Genomic DNA, 14,962 nt, shown 5'->3' on the forward strand with positions numbered 1-14,962 from the left:
CCTCATCTGCAGGGCGTCCGTCAGGGGCCGGCGTCGTCCAGGGGCCAGCTGCAGGGCAGGAGCAGGACCTCGCCACCACTCCTGGAATGGCAGCACCTCCGGGGAACCACACCTGGAGGGAGAGAAAAGGGCATCCCACGCAGGCGAGAGGTAGTGAGCCGGCTGGGCAAGGGATCTTCCCCTCCGGGAGAACCCTCGAGACTGCAGACAAAGGGCGTACGATGGCAGTCCCTTCCCCAACACGTACGGTGGCTGTTGTTGCGGTTCCACAGTCTCTAAGGGCAGCAGCAGATGGAGGTCCAGTGTCCGTTCCTTCACCGATTTGTACGGTGGCCATTACCACGGAGCTGCTCCCGAAGGAGGAAGAGGCAGATGAGGGATGTACGGTGGCTTTTCCCTCCCTGGCACATATGGTGGCTGTTGTCGTGGCTCTGCCTGCCCAACAGGAAGTGGCTGAGGGGCGTATGGTGGCTGCTTCCTCCCCGGTATGTACGGTGGCCTTTACCGCAGATCTACTCCCGTAGGAGGAGGAGGAGGTGGATGAGGGATGTATGGTGGCCGTTCCCTCCCCGACACGTACGGTGGCCATTGTCATGGTTCCATTCCTCCTGCCTTTGCCTGTCGGTGTGTGCTCAATAGCTAGCACACAGAGGTGGTCTCCAACTGTGGCTGTAGCTGAGGGGCGTATGGTGGCCGCTCCCTCCCCAGTACGTACGGTGGCCGTTACCGTGGAACTACAGGGGGAAGAAACTGAGGGACATATGGTGGCCGCTCCCTCCCCGGTACGTACGATGGCTGTTACCGTGGTGTTGCCTGGGACTGTATGTGGAGCAGTCCCACCATGATCCTGGTGAGGGCTGCTCCGTCCATGAGATCGTGTCTCATTCCTGCGTTGTTGCAGTTGGGTAGGTTGAGGGGAAGAGGGACTCAAGGTAAGGGCACCCCAGTGCCCGTCTTGCTCTGGGCCAGTCCTGCACTCACCTGGCCTGCCATGGTGTCCTCCTGGGGTGGGAGTGGGGCTGTGGCTCCATAGTGGGATGAGGGGTGGCAGGGTAGGGGGTCCGGTGGCAGAGGTGTGTATTTTACCACTGTCCGTGGTCAAAAAGTCACGGCCCCGTGACTGGAGGTGGTAGGTGCTGGTGGTGGATGTCTGGTGGGCAGGTGTGATGTGTTGGAGGAGGGTGGTCCAGTGGTGTGTTGTGTGGTTCGGTTCTTGGTGTGGGATGAGGGTGAGATGGAGTATAGAAGGTTGTGTGCTGTGGCGGAGGTTGTGGAGGAGCTGGTGGGTCCCTCGTACTCTGAGGGCTGGATGGTGTGGGGGGCGCCAAATTATCCTCTGGATCCTCATCTCTGGTGGTGGTGCTTGCTGCAAGGATGAAGGCTGTATGCTGGCTAGGGATGAGGTCCTGGGCTTTTTATGGGGAAGGACTGAGTGGGAGGGACGACTCCCCCTAGGGAATTGGGTATGGGGAAATTTCCACTGTGCTTGATGTAGGGTGAGCGTGATGGGGGTGGTGTTGGGGGTATGGGTGGTGTGTGTGGGTGATGGTGGGGAAGTAGGGGAGGTAGAAGTGTATCTAGTCGGTGGGCGTGAGAGGCATCCGGATCTTGTGGTAGTGCTAGTAAGGGTTGGTGTTCGGGGTGAAGCTGTGGAGATATGTGGTGGTGTGGGCATCCTGTTGTGGCTGTGGGTGGTTGTTGGTGGTCGTATGGGGTGGTGTGTGTAGTGGGTGTGGTCGGTTGGTAGAGGACGGACAGGGGTGGATGTAAGAGATGCAGGTGGAGGTGAGATTCGTGAGGGATCAGGGTTGGAAGAAGGTGGTGGTGGGTCAGGTGAGAGTGTCGTAGAAGGAGGTGTGATAGTAGGTGACTTAGAAGGGAGGGGTGAGAAGGAGTAGGTGTATGAATCAGCAGGGTGATTCTTGGAAGGCGCTGAGGTGGTTGGTGCTCAGTGTGAGGTGTGTGGCGCGTGGTTGAGTGGAAGGTCATTGTTGGTGGGTTGGAAGGGGCGCATGTGTCGGTTGCGGTACATGCGTGTCTGTCCCTGCTGTTGGATAATGACTTGGTATGGGTTTGGACTTTGATTATGGTGAAAGGGCCATTGAATCGGGAAGAAGTTTTGCTGGGGGTGGGTAGGCGTGCCACTACGACAGAATCTCCCGGTTTGTAGGGGTTGGAGGGGATCGTGTCGGGCTGTAGGTCTTGTTGCGATTGAAGGTGGTGCAGGTGCCTTTTGAGTTGGTGTAGGGGGTCGGTGGTGGAGGGTAGGGGAGGGGGTTGGAGGTGTTGGCAGAGGGGTAGCAGGAGCGGGGCTTCCCCGAAGACTCGCTCGTGGGAGGTTATTCCATCGTCTCTGGGGCATGTGTTGAAGCCCCACTGCACAATATTGACATGGGCTGGCCAGTTGTCGTTGCCTGTTTGAACAATTTGGGTTCGTACCTGGTTAAGGAGGGATCGATGGCTTCTCTCGCAGACACTATTTCCCTGCGGCCAGTATGGAGAGGAATGTGAAATATGGTAACCGAATAGTGTTGTGAGTTCTTCCCAGACCTTGCCTGTGAATTCAGAGGCGTTATCTGAATGTAGGGCCTGGGGGATCCCAAAGGAAGACGTGGTGAACTAAGGTGTCTGTGACTGTCACGGTGTTATGGTCTTTAGAAGGGCAGGCGATGATGAATTTGGAGTATACATCAACAAAGGTGATGATGTATTTATAACCCGCTTTAGGTGTGAGGGGTCCAACCACATCAACCGAAAGTAGTTGCCAGGGTTTTTGTGTGGAGGTCTTCCCAGCTGGTCCAGGTGTGCGTGTGATGTCTTTGCCCAAGGAACAGGCTCAGCACGTTTGAATGATGTTTTTGGCAATGGTGGAGGGGTTCGGCATCCAATATATGTCATTGAAGACTTGCAGTAACTTCTTTGTGCCAAGGTGGATGCCATTGTCAGCGTGAAGGTGGAGCATGACGTCGTGTGCAGTGCTGGGATCGAGGACAATGTGGCCGTCGGTGCTGAATAGATGGTCGCCGTGTTGGTGTAGTTTGGCGAAGGTGCATGGCGGGATCCAGGTGGGGCATTGTTTGTTGTGCCACATTTGTAGGAGGTCTGATTTGGTGCAAATTGCATTGATGGGGAGGCGGGAAAGGACATCGGCATTAATGTGTAATTTCCCGGGTTGGTATGAGATTTCGCAATTGAATTCCTCCACTGCCTCTTGCCATCAAATCAGTTGGGCGTTGGTGGTGTTGGACTGTCGTAGCCATTGGAGTGATTGATGGTCCGTAATGATGACTACATGGGTGCCTGAAATGTAGGAGTGGAAGTAATCCAATGGCCAGATAATTCCAAAGCACTCGCGCCTAGTGGCGGCGTAATTCCTTTCCACTTGATTGAGGGTGCGGCTGGTGCAGGTGATAATATGTTCACGCCCTTCCTGAACCTGGGCAAGTACAGCCCCTATGGCAATGAGGGAGACGTCGGTGTAAAGACGAAAGGGGAGGTCGTAGTCTGGGAAAGCTACAATGGGGGCTGAGATGAGTTTGGTTTTGAGGGTGTTGAATACCGCTATTCTGGTGTCTGTCCACACGAAAGGTTTGCCTTTCTTTGTTAGATCGTGTAATGGTTTGGCGATGTTGGCGAAGCCTTTGACAAAACGCCGGTAGTACGAGGTCAGTCCGAGGAAGGCGTGCGTTTCGTGGACGTCCTTAGGTAGGGGGAGGTCGGCGATGGCGCGCAGTTTGTCGGGATCGGGGGAGATGCCCTCAGCTCCAATCACGTGTCCTAGGAAGGAGACGGATCTCTCTCCTTGGACGCATTTAGAGGATTTTAGTTTAAGTCTGGACTGGCGTATTCATAGGAAGACCTGTTTGAGGCGGTGGAGGTGGTCGGCCCAGGTACGGATGAATACTATTACGTCATCCAGATACGCCAGGCAGATCTCCCAGGTCAGGCGGCTTAGGACCGACTCCATGAGGTGGGAGAATGTGGCCGGGGCATTGCATAGTCTGAAGGGGAGGATGTTAAATTCATAATGCTTGCCATTGGAGGTGGAGAAGGCAGTTTTTTGTTTGTCCTCTGGGTGCACAGGGACCTGCCAGTACCCCAATTGCAGGTTAAGGGTGGAAAACCATGACGAGCTGTGTAGTGAGTTGAGGGAATCGTCAATTCTGGGTAGGGGCGTGGCGTCCTTAGTAGTGACATCATTAGTTTGCGGTAATCAACACAGAACCGCATGGTGCCATCCTTTTTTCTAACCAGTACGGCAGGGGAGGACCAGGGACTGGTGGAGTTGGAAATAACGCCGGCACTGAGCATGTCCTGGACCTGCTGGTCTTCGTCTGCCAGTTGTTTAGGGTTCTTGCGTCGTGAGGGTTGGTGGATGGGTGGTCCCGTAGTGTGGATTTCGTGGTTGAGGTAGGTGGTGTGCCTGATGTCTGCTGGGCCGGATGAGAAAAGGTCTTGGAAGTCCAGGAGCAGTTGTCGGAGGCTGTTAGTTTGGGAGGTGGAGAGGTGAGAAGGTAGAGTAGGCAGAGTGGGGTGGGATGATGGTGGTGTTTCACAAGGCTCAGCCTCCTCCATGTCGCCTATTATTAGTCCTCATGGAAGGGTAAGTGGTGTGGCGGTGGGGTTGGCGATTCACACTGCTCGGACATGGGGAGGAAGGAACGTGGGAGAAACTAAACACAACGAAAGGGGCTGGGGTGGTAGGGTGGGAGAGAAGAGTACAGAGGTACCAGAGGGTCTGTTTAGTTGTAACCAAGCCTCATGGTGGGGTGGAATGGTAATAGCGGAAGCGATGATGGCAGGAAAAGTTGGAGGGGGAGGTAGTCTAGGTGAGGCAGAGCATGAGGGATGGGGGTGAGGAGAGGTGTTGGGTTATGGGAGGGGTGTGATGCATATGCAGAGAGGATGAGGGTGGTGAGTGGTGGGTGGTGTATGAGGCGAGGGTGTGCACGCGCTGCGTGAGTGGTTAGCGGGGTTGGGGGGGCTGGACGGAAGTGAAGGCGGCACTTGTAGCAGTCGATGTTTGCGTGCAGCTCTTGCAGGAGGTCCAGCCCCAGGTAGCCGTCATATGCACGGCAGGTAGAATCGAAGATGATGAAGGGATGTTTTGTGGTGACTTGCTGGTGGGTTTCAGTCCACAGATCCCGGGTTTCTCCACAGATAGGCAGGGGGCCATCCCCCACGTCTATGAGGTTGGCTGAGGTGGAGAGAAGGGGGCTGAAGGTGGAGCTGTGGCAGGAGTAAAAATGCGAGTAGAGGCAGGATCTGGCTGCTCCCATGTCCACCAGTAGCCTTGCCTTGACCCCATTCAGCCTTATTTTATTGTAGACTGGGGGTCTGTACTTATGTGAAGTGGCCCCCGCCACCGTGGGGAGGTGCAGGGGTGGACCTAAAAAATCCATCTGCTGTATGGTGCTTTCCTTGTCGGGTTCCTCATCCCCTTGGTCTGTGTACATTATGGGTGGAGGATCGTCTTGTGGAGCGTCGACTTCCAGGGAGGACACCTTGCGGCGCCCTTGTGTGGCCGCCTTGCGTCAATTGGCTTTCAGCTGCTCACGGATGTCATGTAGCGGGCAACTGCGACTGCAGGCGGTAAATTCTTAGGGGTTGATAGAAATGAGATTGAAGTTTTCCCTGGGGTTAGGGCATTTCTTCTGGGGGTGGGCCCTGGGAACAGCAGGTGATGGCTCCACAGTAGGTTGTGAGAGGGGTGGCCGTGGCTTGGGTGGTGCCGCCTTGGTCGTGGGGAATTTACTTACAGCGCGGATAGGCTGAGTTGTGGGGCGGGCGGCGAGGAGGTGTCATACTAGTTGCAGGTCACGGTCCATGTCTCCTGAGGGATCATATATAGTGAAATGTTCCCTGACTGTGCTTGAGAGGATTCACAGAAGGGTGTTGAAGGTATGTTGGTCCCGAATGGCTATGGTTGCTTCGGGATAGGCGGCGGTGACGAGTTGCCGTGCCTGGACGAAAGTGTCGTTCAGGCTGCCGTCATATGTTAGGGCGTCAAGTTGCGAAAGGGTGACAACTCTCCCCAGTGAAGGCGTGACTGCCTGCTTCACAGTACATGAGCATTGGTCCCATGTCAATTCGGGGACGATTTTTGTGGCTATAGTAACTACAATTTTGCCCAGGTTAGGTAGTGTGATGGCAATTTTCTCTCTGTCGCTGTCAAACCCAATGTCTAATATAGGTTTAACCATATCCAAGTAGACATCAATGTCGTATTGTTCAGGGTTGAACCGTGGCAATTGGATGTGAGGTTTGGCTCTTATTGAGCAATGTTTCCCTTTTTGTTCCTCCATGCTTTAATTGGATCCATTCCATTGCTGCCACCAGTGTTATGCTGGGTATTTTTAGTCTGACCTCTCGTTCTAAAAACGCCAGCGACTGAGCGGGGTCCTCTTTCTAGACCGGAAGAAAAGCACTCACAAAGGAACAGGGCATAAAAACTCAGCAGTATACCTTAGCACATCTATTGTCTTAATTCGAACTCCTTACAGTACAAGAACAAAGATACACTGGATATAGAATGGACAGGGTGACGGAGTTGTTATTACAGGTATAATGTGTCCACAAGCACAGTAATGATGTTGAGGGGAAAATACAACTATATCAACATTCATAAATATTACAAGTCACTAGGGCACAATGTAGGAGCTGGAGCTAAGGCACAATTGTCATTTAATATACTTGACTGGATACACTATATGTAGGTGGATTGAAGTGCCAAGTTGGTCAGTATTACTATACACATTACATGGGCGCAATGTCTGTACCCGAGTCGCGGCACACGGGAATGTCACTTAGCTGCAGTGACACTTTACTGGTTCTGTCTTTACTGGCTGGTCTTAGTTTATCTCGGGGCGCCACTGCTATGTTTCCCTGGTTCCAAAGGGCTTGGGTATAGACACAGTACTTTGATATACCATATTCGTCTCGCTATTCGTGTTCACTGGCCATTGGTTTCTGCCCTTATATTCATATGCACTGATCATCACTTTCTAGTATATTGTTGCTGCTTTACTGTCACATTCACATAGTTTCTGACACGACTTGAGAGGTGGGAGATGTCATCACTAGGCCACTTATTCCTGGGGTTAGTGGAGGTGGCGCCAGGGAATGGGAGGGGGCCCCTCGGGAGAGCTCTCCTGTAGGAGACAATGAATAGCTCTCGGGGGTGTTACTGCCAGGGCGTGTTTGGTAGCTGGGGTGCAGGGAGGCCCTTCCGTCTGGGGGCCTCGACCTGATAGGTGGCCCTTGGGACTGGGGCCAAACAGCTTCAGGAGTCGGGCCTGCCACCTCTTACTCCAGGCAGAGGGCTGACGGGGAGTGGGGCCTGAGCGGTCCCACCTTGGGGTCCGCTGGCTGGCCCTGGGAGGCCTGGTGCTGCGGTTGCCTACAGAGCAGGGCGCTGTCAGGAACAGACTGCGGCACCTCATCTGCGGAGCGTCCATCAGGGGCCAGCATTGTCCAGGGTCCGGCTGCAGGGCAGGAACAGGACCTTGCCACCATTCCTGGAACAGCAGCACCTCTAGGGAACCACACCTGGAGGGAGAGAACAAAGGGCGTCCCACGCAGCCAAAAGGTAGTAAGCCGGCTGTGCAAGGGACTTTCCCTTCCAGGAGAACCCTCGAGACTGCAGACGAAGGGAGTACAGTGGCCATCCCTTCCCCAACACATGCTGTGGGCGTTGTTGCGGTTCCACAGTCTCTAAGGGCAGCAGCAGAAGGATGTACAGTGGCCATTCCTTCCCCGGTACGTATGGTGGCTGTTACGGCGGAGCTGCTTCCAAAGGAGGAAGAGGCAGATGAGGGACGTACGGTGGCTGTTCCCTCCCCGACATGTATGGTGGCCATTGTTGCGGCTCTGCCTGCCCAACGGGAAGTAGCTGAGGGGCGTATGGTGGACGCTTCCTCCCTGGTACGTACGGTGGCCTTTACTGCGGAGCTACTCCCATAGGAGGAGGAGGAGGTGGATGAGGGACAGACGGTGGATGTTCCCTCCCTGACACGTACGGTGGCTGTTGTTGCGGTTCCACTCCTCCTACCTTTGCCTGTCGGTGTGTGCTCAATAGCTAGCACACCCAAGTGGTCTCCAGATGTGGCTGTAGCTGAGGGGCGTATGGTGGCCGCTCCCTCCCCGGTATGTACGGTGGCCGTTACCACGGAGCTACAGGGGGAAGCAACTGAGGGGCGTACGGTGGCCATTACCGCGGAGCTACAGGGGGAAGCAACTGAAGGGCGTACGGTGGCCGCTCCCTCCCCAGTATGTACGATAGCCATTATCGCAGTGTTGCTTGGAACTGTATCTGGAGCAGTCCCATCCCGATCCTGGTGAGGGCTGTTCCGTCCGTGAGGTCGTGTCTCATTCCTGCATTGTCGCAGTTGGGTAGGTTGAGGGGAAGAGGGACTCAAGGTAGGGGCGCCTCGGCGCCCGTCTTGCTCTGGGCCAGTCTCACACTCACCTGGCCCGCTATGGTGTCCTCCTGGGGTGGGGGTGGGGTTGCGGCTTCGTAGCGGGGAGGGGGGTGGGGGGGTGCGAGGTCCGGCGATGGAGGCGCGTATTTTAGAAAGTTAGACAGGGTCTTAGAGAAGGTAGTCAGAGAGTGAAAGATAAAAATGGGAGATTACTAATGGGGAAGGGAGAGGAAGTGAGCAGATGGAGAGAACACTTCCAGGAATTGTTGAACATAGAGAATGAAAGTAATGCGAGTATACAGTAAGTGGCTAGTGGATGGCTGGGAGAAGGTGGGATGTGAGAAAGAGGAAGAAATCAGTAGATTGGAAGTTGTGGAAGCAATGAAGAAATTCAAAATGGGGAAAGCCCCAGGAATTGATGGAATGTGTGGTGAAATGCTGAAGCATGGGGGAGAGATAGTAGTAGAATGGATGTGGAAGATGTGCAGATTGATCTAAGAGAAAAATAAAGTCCCGGATGATTGGAAATCAGGTATAATTATTCCCCTGTACAGAGGAAAAGGGGAAAAGGTAATGTGTGGTAATCATAGGGGCAATTGTCTTCATGGTGTAATAGGAAAAGTATTTGGTGGGATACTTATTGACAGAGTTAGGGAAATAATAGAGGAATTAGTTGGAGAAGAACAGTGAGGTTTTAGGAAGGGAAGAGGTTGTGTAGATCAGATATGCATTCCTGGGTCTTTAGTGAAAAAGTTTCCAGAGAAGGGAAAGAAGATGTATGTGGCCTTCACGGATTTGGAGAAAGCATATGATAGGGTAGATAGACAAGGATTGTCGAAAGTGTTAAGAACATATGGAGTAAATGAGAAGTTGTTAATTGCTGTGAAGAGTACGTACAGTATGAGGGTGCTAAGGCTGCAGTGAGTGTTGTCAGTGAACTGAGTGAAGTTTTCTATTTGAAGGTTGGATTGAAACAGGGATGTGTCATGTATCCATGGTTGTTCAATCTGTATATGGATGGGGTTATAAAAGAGATACAAGGTAGGGCAGTGGATGTTGGAATGGCCCTTATGAGAGAGGACAGTGTGTGGAAACTCCCTGTACTTTGTTTATAGGTGACACTTTGTTGTTAAGTGAAGATGAAGGGGAGCTGCACGGCTTGGTGAATGAGTCTGAGAGAGTGTGGACGAAACGGAATTTAAAGGTGAATGTAGGGAAGAGTAAAATTATGGTTTTCGAGAGAAATGAAGTCACTGAATGTACAGTGAGGTTGGATGAGAAGGAAATGCAAAATGTGAGTGCATTTAAGTACTTGGGTAGTGTGATGAATAAGGATGGAAGTTTAGAGGGTGAAGTGCTTGAAAGGGTACAGCAGGGAAGAAAGGTTGCTGGTTCTTTAAAAGCAGTGATAAGAAACAGGGAACTGAGCATGGAAGTGAAAAAGTTACTGCATGGCAGTATTGTGATACCAACTCTAATAATGTATGGAAGTGAAGGACGTAAGTCAAGAATGAGAGCAGTGGAAGTGATTTTTTTAGCATGTAGAGTCACATGGAAATACATACTGACAAATGAGGAAGTGAATGAGTGTTGTGGTGTGATTGTGGATGTGATACGAAGCGTTAGGAGAAATACACTGAGGTGGTTTGGCCATGTGAAGAGGATGGAGAGCGAGAGACTGACAAGGAGAGTGTATGTAAGTGAGGTGGAGAGGGGGAGATGGAGGGAGAGGCCAAGGATGAGATGGAGTGATGGAGCGGAGAGGTAAATGAGAGAGGGGGGTTTGAGCTAGGAGCTGAACAGTGAAATGGCGAGGGACAGGGCGACATGGACGCGATTTATTTGTGGCATCCCCTTACGGGATTAAGACGTCTGGCAATAGATAGACAGACAGATGATCAGAAGTGTGGGAGCACAAAGGCATGTCTTGACTCTACAACATCCATGGCTGAGGATGAGAGTGGGGGTGGGTATTCTTGGCCGCCTGGATAAGCCATGCCCATGACGGATTCTAATTGGCTGGCATGAAATGAGCGTTTTCATTGGCTCTTGAATTTCGAGATTTCCCCTTGCTTTGGATGGCTACTGCTTACGAGCCGGATGAGACGCCTCAATGCTGAATATTGCACTGGACCGCCGGTTACGTCCCATTTCGGTGTCAGATGTTGCTTTAATTAAAAGCCAAGATAACTGTGCCAGATATTGCATTGGACTGGATATTGCGCTGAAGGATAACTGAGAGTTTACTGTGATCAGTGTGGCTGGGATTAAGTTGGTATTTACTGTAGTTGTAACATATATTTAACAATGATCACACTTGTTACTGTAGTGGTCCAGAGTCCTAAAATATTGCATTGGGTAGGATAATGCTTTGGGCCAGATATTGAACAGACGGATTATTGAAAGCTTATTGTAAGCCATGTGGCTGGGGTTAAGCTGGTAATTACTGTAGTTGTAACATACGTTCAGCAATGATCACACTGGTTACTGTAGTGGTCCAGAGTACTAAAATAGTAGTCAAGAAATATTTTCATGTCTAATTGTTGGAATTGTCTTCTTTAGAGGTGATGTTGTCCAGTAAAATGCTGACTTGTTGTAGTCGCTGGCTAAACTCAGCGTGAAACCAGTGGGCTGCAGGCTGAGGTTGCCCTTGTTGTAGTCACTGGCTCAACTCAGTGTGAACCCAGTGGATTGCAGGCTACCTTGTTGCAGTCACTGGCTCAACTCAGTGTGAACCTAGTAGACTGAAGCTGAAGTTGCCCTTATGGAATAGGGACTGAGGGAGCTGACGCACATATAATATTGCTGTTAAGGTTTAACCCCAGTCTGCGCTGCTGAGCAGACCTATCAACCACAGGCAAGGAACTGGTTCTACACATACAGTACACACACGCCTTGCAGGGAACCAGTGTCTTCTTGTACACACCTCACTAGGGTACACACACACACACACACACACACACACACACACACACACACACACACACACACACACAACTTGAAGGGAACTGGTGTTCCCTTGTGGTAGACAGCACCTCACTAGGGTACACACACACACACACACACACACACACACACACACACACACACACACACACACACACACCTTGCAGAGAATCAGTGTATTCTTGTGGTAGACGGCACTTCACTAGGGTACACATACACACATACATATACAGTAGCATTAAGCCACTCTTTGCCACAGTGAAGTGCAGGCAAAGATGTGGTGGTTTGGTTCAGGGGTGGACACTACAGCTGCTTCACCCATCACGTGTAGCCTCTCTTCAGTGTGTGTGTGTGTGTGTAGTTCTCTTGAACATGCTTCAGAGCTGGCCAGTTTGGGATGGCTTGTGTGTGTGTGTGTGTGTGTGTGTGTGTGTGTGTGTGTGTGTGTGTGTGTGTGTGTGTGTGTGTGTGTGTGATGGAAAATAGGGAGGTGAATATGGAAGTTAAGTCACTGTATGATAGTATTGTGATCCCTAGCCCGATGTACGGAAGCGAGGCGTGGACCTTGCTAGAGGGGAAAAAGTCAAGAGTGAGGGCAGTGGAAATGAGTTACCGTACCTGAGAAGAGCATGTGGGATGACATGGAGGAACAGGTTCACAAATGAAGAAGTGAAAAAACGTTGTGGGCTGAATGTGGATGTCATTGAGAAAATTATGAGAAATACACTGAGGTGGTTTGGACATGTGGAGAGAAAGGAGAATGAAAGACTGACTAAGAAGGTGTACGTAGGTGAAGGGGAGGGGGAGAGAGGGAGAAGGAGACCGAGGATGAGGTGGAGGGATGGAGTTGGGAGGTATATGAGGGAAGGGGGAATGAGTCGGGGGAAGGGCAGTCAAATGGTGGATGACAGAGAGACTTGGAGGCGTTTTATCAGCTGCCACCCTTTGTGGGATTAGGGCGTTGGGCTATAGATATATAGATTTAGAAGTTTTTTGTTTCAGCATATTTATATTTTATTTATTGTTTATTTTTTTCAGTTGTTTGAGAACTGGAACCCAACAAGACACAGGACATGTCCTTGATGTCCTTCTGCCTCCTTCAGTACTCCTTCACTGGGACCCAGTCAACAGACTTACCTAGTTAAGATGCCAGCAAGACACGGGATGCCCTCCAAAGAGCCTCCTGCTTCCTTCAACACTCCTTCAGCACCTCCATCACTCCTTCACTGGGATCCAGTCATCATCCGTACCTTGTCAAGATGCCAGCAAGACATAGGACACCTTCCAGATAGCCTTCTGCCTCCTGCAACACTCCTTCACTGGGACCCAGTCAACAGACTTACCTTGTCAAGATGCCTGCAGGACACAGGACACTTTCCAGATAGCCTTCTGCCTCCTTTAACATTTCTTCACTCCTTCAACACTACTTCATTCTTTTAACACTCCTTCGCACTTTCAACACTCCCTCACTCCTTCACTGGGAACCAGTCAACAGACTTGTCCTGTCAAGATGCCAGCAAGGCAGGACACTGGCCAGATAGTCTTCTGCCCCCTTCAGTACTCCTTCGCTCTTTCAACTCGTTTTTCACTGCTTCAACACTACTTCACTTCTTCGACACATCCCTCAAGATTCCTTCAACTCCTCCTTCACTCCTTCAACACCTCCTTCACCCCTTCAAGACTCCTCCACTCCTTCAACATTCCTTCACTCCTTCACAACTCGTCCATACCTCAAGACTTCATTCTTCCTTGACATTCTAAGTCTGCAATCCTTCCCTCGACTCACCAACTTCTCAGAACATCACAACTGGTAAGTTAATGTGTCACATAGATGACTGAAAATTGTTGCTTTATACATATCTGTACTTTGCATAATTGTCAGTTTTGTTCATTGTATCGTTATTTTTTCCTACGTGTCAACAAGTGGGTTGGTGAAGGATTAGTGCCGCTCCCCGTAAAAGAACTAACTCACAGACAAACCCCCACCCCTTACCGGTCATGGCGTCTGGCTAGAGATAGATACGTGATTATGACGTCTGGTTAGAAGTAGGTAGACAGACATAAAACAACTAACTCAGACAAACCCCCACCCATTGCCCGATTATGGCGTCTGGCTAGAGATAGATACATTTATTATGTCGTATTGTTTATAAAGGCTCCAACATGCTTGCATACGTTGGCCTTGGTCACTTAATGGCAACTCTCCACGCTGCTTGATCTCTGGTAGCCTCCCTATTCAGTCCCTTATCCCTGAGGTCACATTCATACTGTAACATGATTTGCCTTTTTGAATGTGCATGGGATCAGAAATGGTAAAATCCACACTGCTCGATCTCTGGCAGCTTCTGTGTTCAGTCCTTTATCCCTGAGGTCACACTCATAACATTATTTGCCTTTTTTAATGTGCATAGGATCAGAAATGGTAAAAAGAAGAAACACAAATGCTATAAGCACATTAGCCAGTGAAATGGCCCTCACAGTGTCACATGTCATTTACAGATAATGTAAAAAAAAGTTAGAATAATATTTTTCTTTTTTGTTTAATGAGTTATTGGTTTGATATATTTTCATGGTCAGATATTTTATGGCTTTTATTTATTTATTTATTTTTTAGGAATGTAAAAATTTTGGCTGTCAAATAATTATCATGCTACCTAAAAATAGATGATCTCTAAAATTCTTCTAAAAATTTGTAATAATAAAAGAATGAAATCCAGTTAGATTTCTTGCCATTGCATGTTAAAAAGTACCACTAACTGGAGACAAATAAAAAAAAATGGAAAGGGGGATTCCTTTGTGGGTTGTAAGGGGAGGGTAATAGACATTTGTGGCAAAAGTGGGCAATGGCCAGGAAAAGGATGGAACCTTCTGGTTTAGACCTATAGAATTATGATCTGCATTGTACGGATTTTTATTAAATTACCTTGAACGTATGCAAGGCTGAAGCAGTGGTGCACTTGAGTGATAATTCAGATGGTTTAGTGTATCTCAGGAACGTATTTTGCTAAGAGGTAACTGTGGAAACTATATTGTTAAGTAGTAACCGTATACCCAAAAAACACTTGGTGGACTAAGAGGCTGCAGCTGGATGTAGCCCACAAGGGTGTACAATACATGTGAGGGATGGTTGGGTGTTTTGATGACATGACTAAGGTGCTGGATCTGGGTGTAGCCCACAAGGGTGTTCATATGATGTGAGGGATGGTTATTGCTGACATGATGTAAGTCAGGGTTTAGTGAGGCTGGTTACCCTTAACTTATTTATTTGGGGAGGCTTAGTGAGGCTTACCCTTACCTTATTTATTTGGGAAGGCTTAGTGAGGCTTACCCTTACCTTATTTATTTGGGGAGGGTTAGCGACGCTGGTTACCTATATAACTGGGCAGAGTTAGTGAAGCTGGTTACCCATACCTTATATATTTGGGCAAGGTTAGTGAGGCTGGTTACCCTTACCTTGTATATTTGAGCAGGGTTAGTGAGGCTGGCTACCCTTACCTGATATATGTGGCCAGGGTTAGTGACGCTGGTTACCCTTACCTTATATATTTGAGCAGGGTTAGTTAGGCTGGTTACCCTTACCTTTTAGATTTGGGCAG

Source organism: Coenobita brevimanus, chromosome 19 (genome assembly GCF_032717465.1).
Source record: "Coenobita brevimanus isolate Jiangsu-jjx chromosome 19, ASM3271746v2, whole genome shotgun sequence".
In the NCBI taxonomy this organism is placed as follows: domain Eukaryota; kingdom Metazoa; phylum Arthropoda; class Malacostraca; order Decapoda; family Coenobitidae; genus Coenobita; species Coenobita brevimanus.